Genomic DNA, 14557 nt, shown 5'->3' with positions numbered 1-14557 from the left:
CTTGACTCGCATATGAACCTAAGTGACATCCCATTCTTAATCCATAGGGTTTAATATGAAGTCGGTCCACCCTTTGCAGCTCTAACAGCTTCAACTCTTCTGGGAAGGATTTCCACAAGGTTTAGGAGTGTGTTTATGGGAATTTTTGACCATTCTTCCAGAAGCACATTTGTGAGGTCACACACTGATGTTGAACGAGAAGGCCTGACTCTCAGTCTCCACTCTAATTCATCCCAAAGGTGTTCTATCAGGATGAGGTCAGGACTCTGTGTAGGCCAGTCAAGTTCATCCACACCAAACTCTCTCATCCATGTCTTTAGTAACAGCAATAAATGAAAATTGGAAGCAAACAACAAAGCACATGTAAATGTAAAATCTAATGTAAAAAAACAATGTAAATTAAACATTACCCATCTTCCAGGTAATGCATTGATCTGATGCCCTGACCACAAGACCCCAAAGTTCATAATTGGCAGATTAGAGCCAAAGTAACTGCAGCGTAATTCCAGCAGAGAGCCTAGTGTTGGTCAAAGCTAGAAAATTTTCCACATTAAGCACTTCAAACCTCTTTTTTGGAATATTTAAAACCACTACAATCAAAGAGATACTTAGCATCAACACTTAGATCTGGGTTTATCAAAACTGTGTTGGGGAGACAACATGAAACCAGAATATCCCCAGGTATGCACTTCAGGTATTTTGGATAAATTGCCACTAAAATTATAATATGTAACAAAGTTACATTTTAAAACTACCATCTTAAAAAAGTGCATGAAGCCAACACTTCACAGTACTTTTAATCTGGCCTCTTAGTCAATCCCCTCATGATTTGTCCTTTAAATGAAGTCCCTAAGCCCAACTCCAGAGTCCCCGAACGCTGCCCTATCAGGGACCCCAGTCAGCGCCTCTGTCTGGCACAGAGTCAGAGTACAGTCAAAGCTTCTGCGGTGCATAAATAGCTTTAGTCCTCCTGGGAGAACTCTGACAGTGCAGCGCTCAGCTGGGTCTCCTGAGTCTCTCCACAGGGATATAACCAACATTCGTTCATGCTTTAAACAAGCTGATTACATCATATATCAACCATATAATCTGCGTCCTTATTTAAGTTGAAATATGGCTTAGGATTGTGTGACTCAACAAACTGAGCTCTTTGGTAAGAATCAGTAGGGATACACGTTAATCAGGGTTAAATTATTTTCATACTTTTTCATCCTTCACTTTTTCTTATCTTATGTTTTTACACATTCTTTAAAGTCACTACTAAATAAATGTTGAGCAAGCGTTGTTAATGGGCCACTTTTTACCCCAAACTCTTTAAATTATGCGTATAGTGTTCCCATCTGGTGTCTTCTTAAAGGGTCAGCACTTCCTGAAATCACTGGAGGCTAATGCCACTGTTAGTGCGTCACAAGATACTGAAAGGGGGTCTCCAGATTAGAGATAGACCGATATAGGTTTTTCAGGGCCGATACCAATACCGATTATTAGTTGTCAAGGAGGCCGATAACCGATATTTGGAGCCGTTATTCATTTGCAGTAAAAATGAAAATATTGGCTTCAAAATTCTGAACAATACAAACTCCAACACCTAACTTCGTCAAAACTAGGCTGCTACATTACTATCAATTAATGTTACTATAGCTGAAAAAATAGAACAATAGCAATAGAAGAGACTATTCATTCCTGAACACCATGCAGTTCATGCAGGCTTTATGATGAAGTTACATTATGTCTTAAGTCTTGAACAGCAATATTGTGCTATTGTGCTTACAGTAACGTTAGCAGTCATGAGTTGTAGAGTTTCTCATGTGGCTTCCACACAAACACACACTATTCTCTACCATAACAGACATTCCCCCCATCGCTACAGTCTGCTGAGTGTCGAGAGCCAGAGGAGGAGAAAACGGACCGGTGGGCTAATGTTACGCTATACGCTAATCAGCCTTCACCTGAACATGCTTTCCTGTAATAAAACTGGACTGAATTGAGTTCATTAGGTTTTTACGCTCTCTCTCTCTCTCTCTCTCTCTCTCTCTCTCTCTCTCTCTCTCTCTCACACACACACATACTTCCACTATCACGGACTATTTCCATATCGATAGCAACCTTGTTTCCAGTGATAAACACACACGTCTGGAGAGACTGCGAGTGAGCAGAGCAGCCGCTTATGTTTATATAACGTTATTGGGCTCACAGTAACGTTACTAGTATGTGACTTGTAGAGGCTTGGGATGTTTATTACAATTTCAGGAGTGTTACACTCGAAACATATAACTGCTCTCCGGAGCATCTCCTCTTGGCAAAACTTTTTCTCATCTAGTCTACACCGTATGTTGAGCACTGTGTAAGCACTGCACATGCACACAGCTTTCACTGCGGATTGGTTGTTACCTGTGCCCTGGCTCTGCGTTTAACCAATCAGATGGTGCTGTGGGTGGGACAATGCTACAGCACAGACTGTGCTGGAGAGAGAGTAGTGACTCCAGACAAGGAGACGCAGCTGCATTGGAGCCAAAATAACCCAGTTTTAAATTGATCTCTTATCGGCCGTCAAAATGCTGAATATTGGCCCGGCCAATAATCCCTACTCCAGATGCTTAAAAAAAAAAAAAAACTAAGAATATTTTTCAAATTACAGCTGTACCACTTACACCAATTTTGCCAAATTTTATCTGGTGTCATCAGTATTTCCCACAAATTTTGCGAATTATAAAACATTTTTGCCACTTAAAACCAATTTTTGTCAATCTGAAACCCTTTCCACCAAATTTTTTTCTGCCTGTTTTTGTCCCTTCAAACCAATTCTTGCCACTTTCTGCATATTGCTCCTGTGTTGACCCATTATTGCCCCTATTTACCACTTTTTACGCCCAATTTTGCCCATTTCAACCTCGTTTCATTATTTGTTATGCCCATTTTTGCCAGTTTAATCTATTTCTGCCTTTTTTTTTTAGGTTTATTTTAGGTAATTTTGTGCCTTTATTTGATAGAGGACAGTAGATAGAGTAGGAAACAGGGACAACAGCAGGGGAGAGACATGCAATGAAGGGCCTCAGGTCGGATTCAAACCCGGGTCGTCCATACAAGGGGATGGCCCTAAACCACTAGGCCACCTGCGCCTCTATTTCTGCCATTTTTTGCCTATTTTTCTGCCTTCGTTAACGTATTTTTGCCAGTTTAGACCAGTTTTTCTTCCCATTTTTTAATCAGTTTTTGCCACTTTTATCTAATTTTTGTCACATGTAACCCATTCCTGTAACTTTCAAAATCCCATTTCACCACCTCAATTTCCTCAATTTTGTTGCCATTTTTAACCAATTAAGTCAGTTTTTAAGAAAAGGGATTTAAATTTTAAAGAAGGCTATTTACTACGGCACAAAAGAATTTTTAAAAAGTGTTTATTTTATGAGATTTTATCATATTCAGGTAAACATAAAATATGGTTATCAGCTTAACTTTTCAATTGATCATGATTTTGCTGATCTCCATGGTCCTCCAGACTGGCTGGGCCTCAGAAAGCTCTCCCCTTTACCCTCCCATATGCACGGCCTTGTCTGCACATGACTATTCTTGATAGTCCATGGTTGTTCAACCACCTTCAGGTACAGGGGGTCTGGCACTTTGATTTTGGGGGTCGCGGGATGTGAAGGTTGAGAACCACTGCTTTATACAGCACAACTTCCAAAATACTGAAAAATCCCTTTAAGAGGGCATTACAAATACCCTTAAATGTCATGTTTTTGAAACGCAGTTTGGTTGAATCCTTCCTGATGTGTTTCAGGGAATCTAACCGCTGATTGGCGTAACCCAGAGTGTCAAGCAGATTTGGCGCATTAGCTGAAATGTTTGATCTGTCAGTGTTTGTTAGCAGTATCTTTATGCAGATATCTGTTTGCAGAGGCGCATTAGTCATCATAAGAATACTGCTGATGGGCGCTGGTTTGTCTTCATCACAGACAGCATTACACTGGTTTATTTGTTGTCAACACAGAATGTTTTACTAGTTTACTCTGAAGCTAGATATGTGATTGGTCAGTACAGCGCTGAGTACAAAACAGAAACCTGAAGACTTAAGAGTGAAAATCACTACCCCTGTGTTTAGATTCTCTATGAAGAGTCTTTAGAGACTGAGGAAAAGTTGAACTGAAGTCAAACACAGTTTGCACTGAGGTCTAAAATTATGTTTTATAATTAGAAGTCAACAACAGACTGCAGACAGTGGTGCTGTAAACATTTAATTACCTTATTCTCTCCAGGAGAAGGTAATCCATTGTGAAAGGGTTTTACACACCTTTCCTTCTCCTTGTTCTTTCATTAACTATAATGAGATCCACCAAAATAGATGGGCTGGCTCAGTGATCAGGGCTTTCACCGTAAAGTTCGAGTGGATGCACTCCAGTGTCTGTTCAGCACTTTTGGATTAACTCTTGGCCTCCTTTGTGTGCCCTGTTTAGTGCCCTCATCTCCAATGGCCTCTAACAAACACAAGCTCATAAATGTAGGAGCACAAATGTCAGTTAAATTTCTAACCATCATTAAACTGATATTAATGGAGCGACGCCTTAAGGCAGACGATTCAAGCTGCACTGATTTCACACTTGACACGCATCATTATCCAGTCACCTGACAAACCTCCTCCCGAATGGCGGTCTATTTAGACTGCAAGATTTTTCTTTTGCTCTGCCCCGTAACAGGATTGTGTTCCTCCTTTAACCCCAACACTTTCCCAGCATTCAGCTGTGGGCTCTGACAGGGGGTCTGAGATGTTGTCTCATCACTCTATAATTGATTTCATGAGTCAGTAATGCTCAATATAATTTGGATTTAATTAACTAAATTAATAAATACAAAAAAAAAAACCTTTAATGTCAAAGTGAAACCTGATTTCTACAAAATAATTTCAATTAAACAAAAGAAAAATAAGTTTCTGCATAAACATTCAACCCCTTTAAAGTGACTGACCTAATTCAACAGAGATCAAGTCACTGGTAAATCAGTATTCCTGGCTACCATTACACTACAAAGACAAAAGAACACTACAAGCAACTGAAAAATTTAAGTCAGGATGGATACAAAAAGATTTCCAATGCAGTGAACATACTCCAGGATTCAGTTAAATCCATCATTAAGACATGTGTAAATCTGTCTGGATCAGGCTGTCCTCACAAAGTGAGTGAGCGTGCAAGAAGGAGACAAGACAGAGAGGTCACCAAGATACCTGTGACTACTCTGAAGGAGTTACAAGCTTCAGCAGCTAAAAAGAGAGATACTCTGGATCTGCAACGCTACAGCACACCATCTCCACTGTGAAGCATGGAAGTGGCAGCATTATGCTATGGGGATGCTTTTTGGCAGCCAGCCCATGAAGGCTTGTAAGGTAAAGGATACAATGAATGCGGCAGGATATAGGAAAATCCTTGAGGGCAATCTGATTCAGTCCGCATAGAACTATGGCTTGAGAGATTTATTTTCCAGAAAGACAATGATCTGAAGCATCCAGTGAAAGCTACAAAGAAATGTTTTAAAGAAAACAAGGTGAATATTCTGGAGTGGCCGGGTCTAAGTCTAGACCTCAATCCAATAGAGAATTTGTGGCTGTACTTGAAAAGGGATATTCACACCTGATCCCCATGCAACCTGACTGAGTTAAATTGCAGTGTCCATATGTGCAGGCCTGATTGAGACCTATCCACACAGACTCAGTGCTGTGATTGTAGCCAAAGATGCATCTACTAAATACTGACTTGAAGGGGGTGAATATTTATGCAATCGCTTTTTCTTAACCTTAAATATTTTACAAAATAAAGTTTCTTTTTTTGGTGAAAAATATGCATTATATTACCCATGATTTATTTATAAAAGTCAGAGCCTAGAAATGCAAAACACAGACTTGCTTCTGCCCCTGCATTAAATGCTGATAAAGCATTATAAATGTGAGTTGTCTATCTGATTCTTACTTACCCAGAGACCAATACACTGACATGCATTTTTGCATTTACAGACTCAGAGTTCTCCTTTTTGGGTTTGCAAAAATCCCTTTGAAATATCCCTCCTGAACATGACTGGGTTCATAAACACTTCATAAAAAATGCAGGTGTAGACGATATATTCTTTCAAAAACGCAAGATCTAAGTTATTATTGGTGATCTGGGTGGTCGTAAAAAAAAAAAAAAATGCATTGCAGTTGCTAATTTATCACAACATCAGTCCTGGAAAATTTTGTAACATTAGTAATCTATCTACTGCTCCTAAAGATATCATTTGCATGCTTTAAGCTTGTAGTTAAATTAATACTAAGGTTAAGCTACAATCTACAAAAGCTTTCAATAAAACTTAAGAGCTATCTTGGTTTTAACACATTAAATCTTAATGGGTTCAGGCATTCAAAGGTTAGATAATGAACAATTTAGAATATGAATAAAAACACACAGTGATTTATTTCTGGTGCTTTCAACCTATAAAGGTGAATAAAGCAAAAGACAAGATAGAAGGGTTTGTTTTACTCCATAAGCTATCCCTTTTGTGATAACTTTGTCGAGTCACTCTTGGAGTAATTTTGCTGGTCTGGCCACTCCTGGGAAGGACTGCCTTTGTTTCAAGTTTTCTCCATTTGTGGATAATGGCTCTCAACGTGGTTTGCTGGAGTCCCAAAGCCTTAGAAATGGCTTTGTAACACTTTCTAGACTGATAGATATCAGTGACTTAAATTTGTTTGATGAACTGAAACATGTAAGCGTGACAAATGTGCAGAAAAATAAGAAACCTTCACAGAACTGCATATCTTCCTTCTTCTTGAAGATTGAGGACTGGTATAAAAAGGAACAGCACAGAAAGGCTAGACATGGTATTTTCTAAAGAAGGAGGTAGATTATAGGAGGCTGACTATCACTGAAGTCAGTGAGAGGATTTGATTTGTGTGCTTCAGTTGTCTCCTGTGACAGACGGCCAGTCGAACACGCAGTTCGCAGATCAACGTGCAGAACAAACGCAGGCTGCAAGAGTACAAGCCCTGGATAAATTGCTTCAAGCTCCGGCTCAAAATAAAGGCTTCTTGAATAAATGAAAATCTAATTATTTCTCATGCTACTGCTGCAGATATTTCATAAACCTACTGCAGAGAAAGCAAAATAATGTGGGTCAGTCAGTGGCTTTAATCGGATAAGAAAAAAATCACCATTATGTTTTAAAGCAGGTCAATCCTAATCTGAGAAACGGCATGTATCCTTCATCATTCTATTCATCCTCTAATCCTCAGGATGACAGGCACCAACATCACCAGGACAAGAGTGTGCCAGACGCCAGTCCTGCATTGTCAACTGCAACACCCACTGAGAGCTGCGAATATCCATATCCAATATGAATTAAAATGGAATTTACAGCAGGGATTTACAGTAGATGCTCAGTCAGTTCATGACAACGTGGTATGTTAAGTGCAGCAGCAGGGACCAGCAGGGATTACAACCTGAATGTACAACAGATTAGTATAGGCGAGTTTCATTGAGTGATTTCTATACAACAGGTGAGCTTTACAGGCTGGATGACAGAGATAAAAGAGTGATCAGGAGGAAGAATCTGAACTGAATGTGTTCCACCAGAGACGGGGACCTACGTTTGAGACTTGAACTTGCCTTAGAAGACTACAGACTCTTCTCAAACTCAAAGCTTGAGGCTTTTTATTAAATTCTCATGCATTATCAATGCTGAATGTCGTTCTCACATCGCACATACCCTCCACATCTGGAGCACAAGCAGCCACACTCCATAGATGACACAATAACATCACCAGCAGCTGCCACAGACAGGGTAAGCCCACATATGTGGTAGTTGACTGCCTGGGGTTGTACTATCAAGAGGAGTGCTGCATGTTTTATAGAAATCCTGTATACAATCTACACAGGTGACAGTGGTTGAAAAGAAAGAGCATTCACCTTTCTGTTTTTTTGCCCCAAATCTTTGATATTCACTAAAGAAACTGAAAACACATCTTTTTAATCTGGCTTTTAACATGGGGTCATTTTTACTGCTCTGTCTAACATTGTTTTGGGTAGACTGGCAGCTATTGGTCGACCTGGGGAGACAGCTCCGGTTCCCAGACACCATCACTGTCACCACGCTTAGACCAGACATTGTTCTGCTGTCAGAGAACAGTAATTCTGGAGCTCACAGTTCCATGGGAAGACCAGATGGAGGCCGCAGAGAGAAAGAAGGCTAGGCATGCTGACCTGGTCGAAGACTGCCGACGAATAAACAGAAAATTGAAATAAAATAAATAAATAAATAAAGGTAACCAATATGCACAAAAAAGATCCAACTTATGTTGGTAAATGTTTAATTCTAAGGTGATTAAATGAAGGGAAACAGCTTGGCTTCAGACCATTTTGCCTCACACTGCAAATGTTTGCAACTGATAAAAAAGTAAACCTATCCCCAAACGTGGAGATTAGGTCTCTGAAGTTTAATCGTAGTAATTGCAGTTAACTAAGATTCACAAGTAGTGTGTTATTATTACTATTTTTAATCATGATTGATTTCATGGTTTAATGTCACATTTTACTTTAAAAAACTCCCAGACAGCTTAGAGGACAAGTCAAACATCATCTGCATATTGTGTTATAAAACATTTACCTTTTTACGGTTACCTTATTTTTTCAATCATTAACAAGTTCCTTTTTTTCTGTGGAACAGTTCATGTAATCTTAGCGCTACCTTTAAAATCATGTCTGTATCCAAACAGGAAGTCAATCACCCTTAGTTTAAGCCAGTAAAAAATACCAAATCCCAAGTACAGTACAATAATTACAGAAGTATAGAGATCAATTAATATGATTAAATATTGTAATCTTTTGACAGCCCTGGTGGAGACACATTTCTATTACATGGTTTTTGGATACTTTTACAACATGGCTGTAACATTTTTGTATGAAAGAGCACGATAGAGAGATCTTATGTGGGCTTCCTTCATTGGAATAAAGATTTACGCTTATACGGCAGTGCATCACTTGTGATGTTAAGGACTAATGCTAAAGTAACTAGTAGTGTATCTTCATTACTTACTTTCATGACTTTCAGCAATGACTAATGCCATAATACAGTGTATTAATTATAAAATGACCTTAGTAATGTGTAATGCATGTAGGAGAGGAAAACTACGCATATGCTAAAATACATGCACATCTACTGATGAAGAGATAATGGAGCAAAGTGCCCCCCATGAAAGAGTGCCAGAGTGGTTGGGGTTTGACTGACTGTCTCTGCAGGGAGTGAACTGGCACCAGACGCATTTTCAGACTTAGGCCAACCTGGATCTCTGACCGGCAACCATCCAAATCCAAGTCCTTTCAGACTGAGCTTCCACAACAGTATGTCTTCTTTAGGCTTTTATACTTTCACACCTACACATGTTTTTATAGTTTCTGATTATGGTTTATTTTTACTTATTTTTAAGTGAAACAACTATGGTGAATTTATTTGTCTTAAAGAACTAGTTTTACAATTCAATTAAAAGTGTAAGTCAACCCCAACCTTAGCTATCTTGGTTTGTGTGGGCTGTGATAAAATACATTTTCTAAGTGATTAAGACACTTTTTTGAGTCTCTCTTCAGTTCTGTGAGGTCATTCAAGGCTGAAGGCAGAAACAAAAACAGGACTGCATGATTTTAAGCTTAAAGAACATAATCAGGTAATGATTAAAACCACCAGTTTGCATCAAGAGGCAGCGTACATTTTGATTATTTCTATTTTTGTACCGCAGCAGATGGAGAAATGTCACACTTTAACTCTCACAGATGTATTAAATTAAGTTCCATCAAATGTGATAAATGCGTGAGGAAGTTCTCACAAGCTTTAAATACATAAACTTGCATGTTGTTTTCATAAGTTTTCTTCACATGTCTAAATATCCATCTTCCTTGTTCCTGAAAACAGAACAGAGTGGCCTGGATTTATTTAGGTCTGTTTCATGTCCATGGGATTTATTATTTTGAACTCAGTTTCTGAGAAATCCTTTTTTTCTTTTTTTTTTTTTTTTTAGCTTGGCTTGGCTGATGGCTCCAAATATTACAATACCAATGAGCATGTCCAATACTAAATTTAATTCATTTAACCTTAATCCTACCAACTGGGCTACATGTAGGTTGCAGGGGTTTATTTTTCCCTTATTACAACTTCATGATTCAGTTAAAAAGAGTGCTTTTTCAGAATACCAATTTATTAGGGTCCTAGGGAACTCAGCCACTGAAACCAGTGTTGCCTGTGAGGCTGCACGGACGGAAGATTTTGATAGGGTTAGTTCTGAAATGGGTAGTAAATCACTGAACATTACTCTGCATTTTACTTTGAATAAATTGGAAGGATGAAGGTTACAATCCAAGCTCTGTGATTGGATGTGTAACTCTGAATATAATGTGTGCACCAGCTGAGTGTAAATATAGTCAGTCTAATTGCCTTCTATGAAATTAGACTATAGCTGACTCTCTACTGTAGGTACACTGGACCCTGTGCAGACCTGCAGCATTTAGCCAACATCTGTATAAGCTCTCATGTATTCAGGTCATGGATGGATGGATGGATGGACGGATGGATGGATGGATGGATGGGTGGATGGATGGATGGATGGATGGGTGGATGGGTAGATAGTTGGATGGATGGTTGGTTGGATGGATGGATGGATGGATGGATGGATGGATGGATGGATGGATGGATGGATAGATAGTTGGATGGATAGATGGATGGATGGATGGATGGATGGATGAGTAGGTAGGTAGTTGGATGGATGGATGGATGGATGGATGGATGGATGGATGGATGGATGGATGGATGGATGGGTGGATGGGTAGATAGTTGGATGGATGGTTGGTTGGATGGATGGATGGATGGATGGATGGATGGATGGATGGATGGATGGGTAGGTAGATGGATGGATGGATGGATGGATGGATAGTTGGATGGATGGATAGTTGGATGGATGGATGGATGGATGGGTGGATGGATGGATGGATGGATGGATGGATGGATGGATGGATGAGTAGGTAGGTAGTTGGATGGATGGATGGATGGATGGATGGATAGTTGGATGGATGGATAGTTGGATGGATGGATGAATGGATGGATGGATGGGTGGATGGATGGATGGATGATGGATGGATGAACGGATGGATGGATGGGTGGATGGATGGATGGATGATGGATGGATGGATGGATGGATGTGGGCATTTTGTATATTTAAGACCAAATTGAAATTATCAAAATCAAAAGTCTATTCATCATCAAATCAAACTCTTCTGACTCTTATTGACCATCATGTTTTTACTGAAGTTAATTATCTAAAGACTTATTTCACTTCTCACTTGAACCACAGCTAAAAAGTCCAAAAAGCCAATTTTTCCAACAGTATTAGGACATAGGCTCAAATTAACAGAGCTCTTGGTTGTTCCAACTCAGAAATTCATTAAGCGTCAGCCAGATGTGAGGGGAAAAGATCCAAATTGGTCCAGATTTCATAAAGGGCACTGCCAATTAAAGACTTAATATGAAACTAGTCCTGCCAGGATGTTTCCTACACAGGTGGTCGCCAGCACAGGTGTTCAGAAACACTAACAGATGGTTCAGGCCTCTAAAGAAAGCACACCTTTGTCTTTGTGTGTTTCTGAACTTACGTTTGTGTTTTACTCTCCACTAGAAAGATGTGCGCTTTGAACTGCAGAGCGTTAGAAATGAAGATGCTGTGAGTAGAAGCATCATTTTTAGAGGGCTCATTTGGACAGAAGGCCACACAGAATTCTTCAAGCACTGTCCTCGAACACAGGAGAGAGCTGATGGGTTTGTTTTGTTGTCATTTTTCTTCTTCTTTTTCTGTCTGTCACAGAGACTAAACAGACCAAACCTTCCAGCTTTGTACTTCTTGTAACAGAAATAATTTAACTGAGTTACAAACTTGGAATGGCTTCATTATTTACATGGAACTGGGTGATGTTACAGCTGTGTTTTAAAGTCAAAGTCAAGGTTTGGCAGGTTAACATGTTACTGAAAAAGTCCTTTATCTGTCATTATACAACAGCTCATTTTGACTAGAATATCTAGGACAAGCATCAATGAGTCCTTTTACAGTCTTCAACAAAAGTGGGACTTCACTCTATGTATCACTCCGCCTCAGCACAGATTAAATAGAAACATCTGAGTCGTAAACGTACGTTCACATGTGAATACATCTAAGCCATAGCAGTTTGTAAGAAATAATAAAAAAGTTGCTAGCTGTAAAATGGAAATTTATCACAATAAAACTACATTAAAGGTTTAACTGGTATTAAAATCAAATTAGATTAAGCAAGAAATCCTGGGTGCATTGATCTTGTAAAACAGGCCGCACCCCAGGAGTTTTCCAAACAACAACCACAGAGTGATCTTTTCACAGGTTACCAAAGGTAAGTAGATGAATAACTAGCTACGAAAACATTAATTAATCTAAAGCTTCATAATCCCAAAACTTCAACATTATTTCAGTTTCACATCTATCACAGATAAACCAGAAAAGCCCTCAGGTTCTGCTTTGTCCAGATAAACATCAGGAAACTCAATTTGTGGCCACATATCAATATCAAGGGGCAAGGAAACAGTGTGGATCTCTATCGAGTCCATATATCTCTGATTTAAGCAGGTATCAGTCTGTTTTGCTCACATTTTTGCCTCACACAGCAGATTTCCGTTTTTTGTTTTGCAGCATGGCTCAATAGTTGTGTCGTGCTCTGACATTACTGCAAACAGTTTTGGGACAGATAGCTAAGATTGCTACACTTACAGAAGGGTACAAAAAAGTGGCACGATGTGGGTTTTTTGGGATCCTTTTCAAACTTTTAATATATGGAAACACAAAAAAATGCGTGCCATACTGAACCGAACTGCTTGGTTGAGGCGACCTTTAATGCAGACATGCTCACGAAAGCAAGGATGGAAAAGGGTCAGTCGCCTGCTAAAGGAACGGCAGCTGCGCTTTAACAGGCACCTGGCACACTTCCCCAGACCTGATCAAACTGACCTGAATAGATGGGGCATGGGCTGGGTGCAGGCCTGGAGGTTGGCGACCAGGAAGTCTTCAGTTCTTCACTTTTCATACCGTCTGAGGTCCAATTTGCACCATTTTTCATTTAATAAATGCAAATGGTTAAAAAAAGTCACAAATGTGAGTTCTCTGCTTTAAATGTTTCCAAAATGTGCATCACAAAAATAAATCTGTTAAATGTTTTCTCAGACTTTTCCTACTATAGCATCCAGTGTGACCACAACAAAAAAAATTACATCTTCTATACATGTATCTTTGTCTTTGAAAATCAATGAAGGACTTGGGATTAAGTTGTAAACTTTTAGCACAATATGAGCCACATTAATCACTTTCTGATGCTGCAGAAGTGACTGGAGGTGATGTATTGACTTTCACTTTATGTAGCCTCCGGCTGATCCACAAGGTGGCTTTAAAAAAAAAACATTTTTCATCAAATATTTAGCATGAAGCATTGTATGAATGAAAGAGGCAGAATGTGTGTTAGAACTGGGGTCGATACGCCGCGCCTCCTCCAGGGACACAAATGGAGCGTAAGAGGATAATCCCTTTCTCTTGGAAATCCTTCATCAGAGGTCCTTGCATATTTTCAATATGATGTAATTCCCCTTTAACTGGTCTGATGTGCAGAACTGAGCGCAGTCGGCGTCAGCCTGACATAAGAGACCAAGAAGGCTTGAATATAGATCATTTCAAATGGCTTGCATCCCATTTAAAGGCTGAATTCAAGCAAGGTGCTGCAACAAATCTGAACGGACAGAGGAGCTCATACACGGATGAAATATACTGTGATGGCTGGGACGTAATGTAGCATAATTTTTTATAACTGAACAAAGAGAAAGCACTGAAAGCAGAGATAAAAGAATAATCAGGTGTCAAACATAGATCAGCTCCTCCAGGGATTTGTAATCTTTGCAAGCAGTGTTGCCATCTTATCCAGACAGCAGATCTGCAAAAACAACTGCAAAAAGAAAGTTTACATACTTCTCTACCGTTGGCCTTTTAAGGACTAAAATCTTATTCATATCTACTGCTGGAAACCCAGGGAAATAAAGTCCAAGCTTATCATTATTTAAAACAACAAATGGCTTCCTTACCAGTGACGTGACTTTACATCACCAAGAAAAAGTCCTGTGTTTTTGTTATCAAAGTGAAGTTAGCCAATGTATCACACTGACATAAGGCCTTTACTTCATCCAGCTGCTTCATGACTATTCTGATACATTTACTTGCTGACATTCAGTGCATAATGTCTGACGCCCCATCCACAAGGAAACGAATTCAGGTGTATTAGCAAAAGTTTAATGTTGGATTGGCGTTTCATCCATATGGAAATGGCGTTTCGGGTGACTGTAAACGATACTTTTAGAAAACGGGTCCCAAAGTGCACAAATCCGTAAACGACTACATTTCGTCTCCATGTAGATGGCTATCCGCATCTTTCTTGAGACGATTACGTCACATATAGCGTATCTCCCTTAAGGCGCCTGCGCGGGTCCGACCAAA

The sequence above is a fragment of the Cheilinus undulatus genome, linkage group 4 (genome assembly GCF_018320785.1).
Source record: "Cheilinus undulatus linkage group 4, ASM1832078v1, whole genome shotgun sequence".
In the NCBI taxonomy this organism is placed as follows: Eukaryota; Metazoa; Chordata; class Actinopteri; order Labriformes; family Labridae; genus Cheilinus; species Cheilinus undulatus.
Note: the sequence above shows the minus strand (reverse complement) of the source record.